This window comes from Lacerta agilis, chromosome 15 (assembly GCF_009819535.1).
Source record: "Lacerta agilis isolate rLacAgi1 chromosome 15, rLacAgi1.pri, whole genome shotgun sequence".
Classification (NCBI taxonomy): domain Eukaryota; kingdom Metazoa; phylum Chordata; class Lepidosauria; order Squamata; family Lacertidae; genus Lacerta; species Lacerta agilis.
Window position 1 is genome coordinate 32,575,129 of NC_046326.1, and position 9,876 is coordinate 32,585,004.

Below are 9,876 nucleotides of genomic sequence, written 5' to 3' on the forward strand. Positions count from 1 at the left end.
AACATCAGATATATAACATTGGTATAAAATCAAAGAATAATTAAATTGCCTCCTAAAAACATGTCAAAATCAAATTAAATTCTAATTAGATGGGTTTCCGCAGGGTTAGGGTTGGGAACAGTAAGTGCTCCGCTGAATTGAAATTTCAGCCTTCATGACATAGGAAAACAGCCAAGTAAACAGCTATTTTCGTGGAGGAGGGTCAAGATATTAACTGATATGCATGAAATTTCATATATAGCTATATAATCTCTAGTGTAGTGAGATAAGACCTTTGGAGCAGGCGTTTTCAAGAAAAGTTTTTTTTATGAACCGCCCTAGTAGGGCAGTAATTGTTCTTTGATAATTTGTCACCCCCCTGCATGATGGAACCTGGGGCGTAGAGCCCCCCCCCCCACTTCTTACGCCCCTCGGCTGCTTTACTCCTGTCCATACAGAGGAGCCAGAAGCAAATGTTGTTTTCTTTATGGATACATGCACATTTTTCAGAATGCGTTGGTGCCTCTGCGGGGTTTTTTCCCCATTTCAAATACCAGCTTCAAAGGAGGGTTTCCCCTCCAGATCACAAGAGGGGGAAAGAGTAGCTGTTCCCTTCCGTGTCTCCATTCAGAACCCAGCTCTTCTCTTTGCCTCTCTTCCCAGCGCTCCAACACGTTCCTTTTCAGGCGTGCATTGGATGCCATCTCTGATTTGGCCCTTAGGTGGCGTAAGCTGCACACCCTCTGGATGGGTCTGGATTTTGGACTGGACAATATGTTCGCTCAAAACTCTGCTTAGCTTTTGCAACGGATGTCCCTTGCAGATCTGCTGAGCCCCACTCATCAAATAATTGCTCAAATCTGGGGAGGGTAAAATTTGCATCCTCTTCGAGCTAGGTGGAGAGGTTTAAACTTCATCCACCCCACCATTCATTTTTGGTTGGTTTTTTTTTGCCTCCACCACCAAAATCAATAGGAACTGAGAATTTTGCTTGTTGTGCTGTTCATACTGTTGGGATTGAGGCTGTTGTTACTAATTATTAAATTTGTATATCTCCCTTTATCTGTAAATCTCAGGGTGGATCACAGCATACAAATACAAGATAAAAACACAAAATAATATTTTGAATATACTGTACTGGACCCCATTACATTTGTTTTTAAAAAGTGCTATCTAACTGTTGGAGATGCAATAGGGATTATGCTTCTCTAAAACATGTTTTTTCATTGTCCTATATTGAAAGGTTTTTGGCAGAAGGTAACTGAAACTATCAACAGAGCTGTACGGAACAACCTTAACATTTACAGAGCAAAATATCCTTTTGAATTGTATACCCAGCACGTGGAACCTTCCTTACAAAAGAACAATATGAGTGGACTTTCTGTGCCCTTACCACAGCAAAAAGACTGATAACTGATGAATTGGGAAAATAAAAATGCGGCTCCCTTCTACAATTGGATTGAAGACTTGTACAAACTCAACTTGCATGTAAACACAGGCTTGCCATGGACAAATTCAATGATATTTGGAATCCATTCTTACTGTAATAGGTTAAGATCTGGTGAAGTACAATAACAACCTTGTAAAATAAACAGTTTTGGGTGTCCCCCCCCTCTTTATTTCCCTTTCTACACAGGTTCTGTTTTTCTTTTTTTCTCTTTTCTTTACGTCTCACCATGTTTAAGGGTAAAGGGACCCCTGACCGTTAGGTCCAGTCGTGTCCAACTCTGGGGTTGCGGCGCTCATCTCGCTTTACTGGCCGAGGGAGCCGGCGTACAACTTCCAGGTCATGTGGCCACCATGACTAAGCCGCTTTCTGGTGAACCAGAGCAGCACACGGAAATGCCGTTTACCTTCCCACCAGAGCAGTACCTATTTATCTACTTGCACTTTGACGTGCTTTCGAACTGCTAGGTGGGCAGGAGCTGGGACCGAGCAACGGGAGCTCACCCCGTCACGGGGATTCGAACCGCCGACCTTCTATAATTATGTACTTTTTGAACTTTAAATAAAGATGTAAAAAAACAACAACACAAAATACATAATAAAAACCAAAACAATAACAATAACCCACTGCCTCCCTGGAATGCTCTAGGTCCTGGACCCCAGAATTTTACCACATGACGTTTTTATTTGTGTTCCACTCCATTTATAAAAACAAAACAAAACATACAGTCACCTGTTACTGCATGGCTTTTATCACAAATGGCCCTGAAGCCAACTTTTGCCATGTGCAATTTAACAGCTGAGTGGGGTGATCTTTTAGGGTCTGTATCAGCTCTGGGGGGACACACCTTGTTTTCACATTAAATGTTTCCTTCTGTTCAAAGGGGTGGCGTGGTTTGGCACCATCGCACAGCAGCTTCCTGTTTCAAGGTGCGCCTAACCAATGTGCAATGTTAAAAAGTTGTAGTAGGGTCCAACAGTAAGATCTGTTTGAAAAACGCACTCTCGGGAAACATCTTTCTCCCTGGAATCTTAGGTCTGTATCTCCCTTTTATCAGATCAGATCCATCTCCATATTGTCTGCTCTGACTGGCAGCAGCTCTCCTGGTTCTCTGATCAGCCTTAGCTAGAGAGGCCGAGGATCAAACCTGGAATTTTGTGCATGCAAAGCTTCCTCGACCGCTGAGTTACAGCTATTGTGTTGTATAGCAAAAGTGGCACATTGCGAACTGCTGGGCCTCTACTGTGGTGGCACCCCCCCCTTTGAAACTTCTTCCCCTTACACAGGGGCGTAGCAAGGTACCGTATTTTTTGCTCCATAAGACGCACTTTTTCCCTCCTGAAAAGTAAGGGGAAATACCTGTGCGTCTTATGGAGCGAATGGTGGTCCCTGGAGCTGAATTGCCCAGGGGCCAAAAGCAGATTGTGCTTTTTATTTTACAAAGAGAAAGGGGAGTGTTGAAAGGACCCTGCTCAGCAGCTGATCAACAAGAGATCGGGAGAGAGATAAGAGTCCCTGCTCCCTTTCAGCCACGCCCTCCTTTGTTGAATGTGCTGCAGAGGGAGGTTGTTTGTTTCCCCAGGACATGTGACTGGCTGATTAGATTATCTGTCTGCAAACAGTAGAAATGGCTCCCTTTCCTTAAGATTTTTTCAGAAATGTGAGTTAAACCCCATAAAAATGGGGCTTTTCCTCTTTGCTTTTCCCCCTTTGCAAAAAAAGCTACAAAACCTTTAGCTGATCCTAAAAAAAACAAAAAACCAGCCCCGGCTGTGCCCGTTGTGGCTCCGAACCCTTCCCCCGCTCCCCCTGTAAAGGGGGAGTGGGGGTGAAGGGACGACGGAGCCGGGCTATAGGGGACATGCCCCAACCGGGATGTAAATGCGGCGACAAAGCCTGTGATGAGCGTCTAAGTTCTACCTGTCTTTAAGGAGCGGATAAGAACCCAGAGGCTGTGAGTAATTGTTCGACTCTTTGTAATTCCTGGAACGATCTGGGGGAAAGAAGAAAGGCAGCCCGCCTCCCTCCCTTCGGGTGGTGAAAGAAATTAACTCTTTAAGTGACTGCTGCTACAACAATCGATAGAAAGTATTTGGAATTTAAAAACTGAGACTGTTGAGATTTCCCCTCGGGGGTTAACTGGGGAAAAAATATCTCCATTTGAAGTTTTGGTCTTTATACTCCGGCTTCGGAGAAATGGCGACGACTTGGTTTGTCGTGGGAAAAAACTGAAACAAAGGAAGGAAGAGACAGGAACTGAAATCTGATACTCACCCTCCTAAAATGCTGGACTTTGTGCTCGCACTGGTATCGAACTCTAGTTTAAAGGATGAGGAAATGCTCACTGTCTTGCAGCTGGAACTGCTTAATCGAAAACTACAAGTTTTGAGTGGAATTATAAACAAAAAGGACTTATTGTCCACAGAGGAGGCTTTTCAAAAGTTTTACACAATGGAATCAAACCTTGGCAAAGAGCTGGGAGGGGCGCTGGAAGAATGGTTTGAAATGGCTGGGCAACTCCGAAAGGAGGAGGAGCCGATTTCTGGGGGTGGCAGCCCTGGAACGGGAAAATTTACAATATCCAGACTCCGAGGTGGCAGCTCGGGGGCAAGGGACATGGAATTGAGATTTCTACAAGAAGAAGAAGAAAAAGAAACGGAGGAGCCCATGGAAGTGATGAAGACCCTGAGGCTTGATGCGGGGTTTGTTGTGGATGTTGCCTGGACCTGTGGACACTCAGAGGAAGACAATTGGAGATTTGGTTCCGGTGAAAGACAGAAAAAGACAATGGACAGAGGGGGAGTGGGTTGAAGTACTAAATGTATAATCCAAATGGTCTGCCATGGTATCTGAAATTGGAGTGTGAAGTCTGTTAATTACAAGTTTATTTTAAATAAGTAAGGAGATATTGAATTTTAAGTTAAAAGCAGCATGATAAAGGATAGAAGAAATAAGTTTAGCTATAAGAATATTTGGTTATGATTTAGGTTATAATGCAAAGATTAAGATAAGTATGTTATCTTTTTTTTAAGTAAAGTTAATTTTTTTATAGAGAAAAGTTGTTAAGGAAATAGTATATTGATTTAAAACCGAAGGTGAATAGGCGGGGGAAGTCAAACGTCAAGATTTAGAACTAGATTTTTTTTTTTTGTAAGGTATATAAATAAGAAGAAGAATCCTGACATTATGTGTATTTGTATTTGTTTTTGTATCTGTAGGTGTGGGGTTGGGTTTGTGTTATATTATGAAAATGCTAATAAATTCTGTTTAAAAAAAAAAAAAAACCAGGGCTTTTCCCCCTTTGCAAAAAAGCTGCAAAACCTTTAGCTGATCCTAAAAAAGGCCTTTTGCCTTTGCAAAAACAGCTGCAAAACTTTTAGCTGATCCTTAAAAAAAACAAAAAAAAAAAACACCCAGGGCTTTTAGAGGAGGAAAACCAAAAAAATATTTTTCCCTTGTTTCCTCCTCTAAAAATGAGGTGCGCCCTATGGTCCGGTGCGTCCAATGGAGCGAAAAATACGGTAAATTGGTACCCGGGGGCAAAAAATTTTTTGCCATCCCCACCCCCAGGCATGGGAAGGTCAGGTGGTACCTGGTGCAGAAAATTTATTGTCAACCCCCCCATTGATTCCCTCCCCCCCCCGGCAAAAAATGGTTTTACATTATTTCATATTTTCTTACAAAGGAATAATAACAAGTAATAATAATAATAAACTTTTATTTATATCCCACCCTCCCCAGCCAAAGTCGGGCTCAGGGTGGCTAACATCAGATACATAACATTGGTATAAAATCAAACAATAATTATATTACCTCCTATAAAATCTCAAAATCAAATCAAAGTCTAATTAGATGGCTTTCCACAGGGTTAGGGTTGGGAACAGTAAAGTGTTCTCTGAACTGAAATTTCAACCTTTATGACATAGGAAAACAGCCAAGTGAACAGCTATTTTGGTGGAGGAGGGTCAAGATATTAACCGATATGCATGAAATTTCATATATAGCTATGTAATCCATAGTATAGTAAGATAAGACCTTCGGAGCAGGCATTTTAAAAAATTCAAATTTATTTTGTTTTGAGCTATCCAGGTTGTCTTGCCTGAAACCCCGTAGACCCACTGCCCATAATTGTGGGCAGCACTGAGCTAGCTGAACCCGGTGGTCTGCCTCTCTTGTGAGGGCAGCTTCCGATATTCCTCCAAGTCAACCTGTAGGATTTAAGCCAGCCTTTCCCCAGGTTTGGCTGAGCGGTTGACCTGGATGCGACACGCAGGCGTCCCAGCCCGTGACTCTGCTTTTGGTCTTGTGGTTTGGTGAGAGGGCCGCGTCCGAGCCTGGCTGCCGGATGCTGGGTTTGGTGACTCACATAGGGGAACAGGAAGCAAGAGGTCTGCTCACCGTCTCTGTGAGCGAGTGACCACATTGAGGTCGGCTCTTTCTGCAGAGACGAGTGAGCGAGGGGAGATGGCCGGAGGGGAAAGGATCAGCTGCAGCTCTTGAGAACAGCTTAGAGCCAGAAGGTAGGGCTGCCTTCAGGTGCCTTCTCACCTTTGCGCCTCCTCCCTCAACTCCAGACACTTCATTTCTGGGTTCTCACCCTTGCTCTCCTATCCCAAGAACGGCTCTCTCTCCACCGCCAGCCTACGATATCCTTGAATATCTCTCCTTCTTTCCTTGTGAGAACTGAACTTAGATGTGAGGCTATCCATTAGGGCGACAGGCGGTTAAAATTGAAAAATGCGCCACTGAGCTGAGCCCTTATTCGTTACAAGGTGGGAATTGCAACAAAAAGGTGCAGAATAACGTCACACACCCTTCCCTCCTAGCAGGAGGCCTCCTGTTCAGGCTTGTGTCGGATAACCAGGCCATTCCCTCTCCCAGGATGCTGTCGGCTGTCCTCCACCAACCTGGCACCCTTGGACGTTTTGCGCTGCAATTCCCACCAGCTTCTGGGTTTATTTAAGGTCCATGTAATCTGGCTGGATCTCGGCATGAAAGAGCTGTAGCAAAGGTCACTCAGGAAAGGCGGGTTCTGAAGAAGAGGGTAAATGGATGTCAGGGATGCAGCGTTGCTCAGGTAAATTGGGAGACAATTCCAGGTGAGCAGTAGAGGAGAGAGGAAGAGATGTTGGATTTAGTCTGCAAGCCACACCAGTGGTTACATCCCCAGGAGAGAGCAACTGCTTTTCCTGTTGTTTCTTATTCAGATGTTGAAACCTATTAGTCTTTTCTTGTACTGGTGGGGTTAGGGAAGATTGGGGTGGGGGGATGTGAGGGAAGGACTGGCTGCGGATTCGGATTCAGCGGCAGAGCAGACCCCAGCATCTCCAGGCAGGCCTGAGAACACCCTCCATCTGAAATCCTGGAAAGCTGCTGCCAGTCAGCTTAGAGATGACACTAGCTCCGAGTGGTGCAGCGATAAAACTGCTAGCACACTTGCAAAGCGAAGCAGGGTCCAGTATGGTTTTAAATTGGATGGGGGACCACTTGTTGAGATTGCAGGGGGTTGGACTAGACGACCCAGATCTCTTGCAACTCCATGATTCTATGAGCTAGAGGGATCCAGTGATCAGCGTCCCAGAGAGCTGGCTCTCGATGTTTCCGGTCACCCCAGGCCTATGATTCTAGATTTTCCAACGGCAGCAGGAGAAGTTGTCTGAGCAAGAATCCCCAGCTTTTCTTCCTCGCTCGGTGAGCCAAGGCCTCGTGACTTGCTTTGTTCCCTTCGAATATCCAAGCCGAGCACTCAAATGGCATCAGACGGGCGTTCGAACTGGGTGGGAATGTGATGCATTTGGGTAGACTCCGGGCGTAAAGGCGATGAGGGAGACCTCCCTCTTTAGGTAGTAATGTGTATTGCAAAGGGTGGTTTCACACCCTACACTGAAAGCATAATTTAATGCACATTTACTGTATAGCTTATGACTTCCCCCAGAGAATCCTGGGAACTGTCCTTTACCCCTTCACAGTGTTACATTTCCCAGTGTCTTTAACAAACTACAGCTCCCAGGATTCCTTGGGGGAACCCAAGAGTCAGAGGCAGGAGAAGAGAGAGAGAGTTCAGGTTGGTGGAGAGTCAAGGGCTTCCATACCTCCTCCTCCTCCTGCTCCACTGTCTCCCAGGACCAGCAGAGGATTGAAGAGGGAGGAGCAGAAGGTTACACACAGGCATAGTCCAGACCCTCCAAGTGTCCCTATTTTCCAGGGACATCCCTGATTTAGAGAAGCCGTCCCGGGTTCTGATTTGATCCCGGAATGTCCTGCTTTCCCTTAGAATGTCCCTATTTTCATTGGAGAAATGTTGGAGGGCTTGGAGTTATCCAACCCCTGATTCATCTGAAGGCAATCCTGAATAGAGAAGGTTTTTTTAAAAAAATGTTTAATGTTTTATTATGTTTTTACATATGTTGGAAGCCGCCCAGAGCGGCTGGGACAACCCAGTAAGATGTGTGGGGTATAAATAGGGGGTGGGGGTGGGAAACATAATTATGGAATGGGATGTCCCTATTTTCATTAGAGAAATGTTGGAGAGTATGGTAGTCTTCGCCTGCTTCCGTGCAGCTGGGGTGGGGGAGATACATGTGTTGAGCTCTGAGTTGTCCACCCACCTTGCTCTTGCATTTTTAAGGTTGTAGTTGTGGCAAGATCGAGCTATGAGCCAAGTGGAGCTGATCTGGGGCGCCTTCTCCCTGATGTTCTTAGGAGCCTTGGTCAGCATGTGCATGAAATGCCAACGGACAGGTAAGGCTTTGCTTTGCTTTGAAACATGGATCTGGATCCGTGTTTGGAGGTTTCCCCTTCTTCATACAAGTCCCCGACACATTGTGAAAAATGGGCCACAAAGAGAAGGTTAAAGTTTTGTTTTTGTTTTTGTGTGTGTGTGTGTAGTTGGACACAATTGTGGGGAAATGGTGCAGTTGGAAAGCTGATAGTGTGCAGGATTAGACACCTTAAGCATATGTGTTGGCGAAACCACTGTTGCTCGACCTCAGTTTTGCCTATCTGTAAAATGGGCACGATGATACTGCCCCGCCAACCACACTCTGCAAATGCGCCTACCGCACACAACCTTAGAATGATCCTGACTTCCCCCTTTTCATCTTCTCTAGACAAATGATAACTTTTTGTTCTGGACCATGGCTATGTTAGTTTTCCCCACTCCCATCTTTTGTATAATTTTAGCTCACAAATGTTTCTTTCTTTCTCTCTCCTCCTTGTAGGAGGGAGACAGGTGCAGACAGGCCTGGACAGTCAGAGGAATAAGTAAGTAGCTGATCACCGTTGCATGTCTGATTCTCTTATTTCTCTCTGTCTGGGGCATAAGCCTGGGCAGTGTGCGTGGAGGTCCTGGGCTGCCCAGATGCCAAGACTCCCCCTCTCGGACTCGCTGATGTGGTCCAAAGGAAAGCAGAGCAATACGTTCTGCACCAGCTTGGCTGCAGGAGTTGCCAGAAGGAGGCTGTGACGAACCCCACCTCTCAATTACTAAAGGGTACAGGGTACAGGGGTGAAACCAACCCCCCCCTACAATTACAAGGGTACAGGGGTGAAACCAACCCCCCCCCTCCACTTGGTTCGCCTCAAAACAAACCCCTCTTACTTCAAGGGCTTAATAGTAATGAGAGTCTTTTCCCAGCTTTCGTGGCCTGGTATCCTCACTACTCTGAGTTACTTAAATGAACAACCTCTTGCCTACAGTAAAGGGCCACCCTCAGCTCGGATCCCCACTGTCTCGATTTGCCTCAACACTCTGGCAACTTCATGGCACTCTAGGTTTTCACCATCTAACCCTTTTCTGTGTGACTCTAGGACATAAACTATCACCTCCATTTCCTCAGGTAAGTTTTGCCCTTTCTTGAGTCCACACCTCTGTGGGATTTGATACCCTGCTGGACCAATAATGACGATTCCTCCTTGGCACCAAAAAGAACTGAACTTTATTTTCTTGAGAACATAGTTGTTTTAAAGATTCATGCATTCACATTCTTAGTTGCGGTAATACAGAAACATATTTCGATCTATAGTTTCATGATAAACTAAACCTAACCTAAACCACCACTGTCCTGGCCCCACACCCTTCTTCTTCCCTGTCTCCACACACATCCTCCCTCTTCTCAACTGTCAAAACCGCTGTTCCCTCCTTTTAAACCAGGGACCGCCCCGCCCCCAAAGCATGATCTGTCAGTCAAGATGAAGGTGGATTGATTCCTCCTGAGCCGGGAGGTAATAACTCCTCCACCCTAGGGCCAATCCGTCACAGAGCCGTATAAGAAGCCGCCATCCACTCTGAATTTGTGTAGGGTTTGCTCCTTAGCCTTTTATTTCCCCAAAGATATCCCACAAGGCAGCAGGTACAGATTGTTCCTCAAGGAAGCCTTTCTCACAAATGAGTGTAGCTGCAAGGCAGCACAGGTTTTGGGCCAGATTCTTCTACCCTGCCTTAGCTCTCC

General features: G+C 45.5%; 1 long non-coding RNA gene across 1 annotated transcript; it reads left to right on the forward strand.

The window, feature by feature from the left end:
- The first annotated feature begins 5,640 nt into the window (after positions 1–5,640).
- LOC117060129 lies at positions 5,641–8,731 on the forward strand. Its single transcript, XR_004427972.1, has 3 exons — positions 5,641–5,946; positions 8,055–8,167; positions 8,647–8,731. It is a non-coding gene; the product is annotated as an uncharacterized LOC117060129 (long non-coding RNA).
- Positions 8,732–9,876: the final 1,145 nt, after the last annotated feature.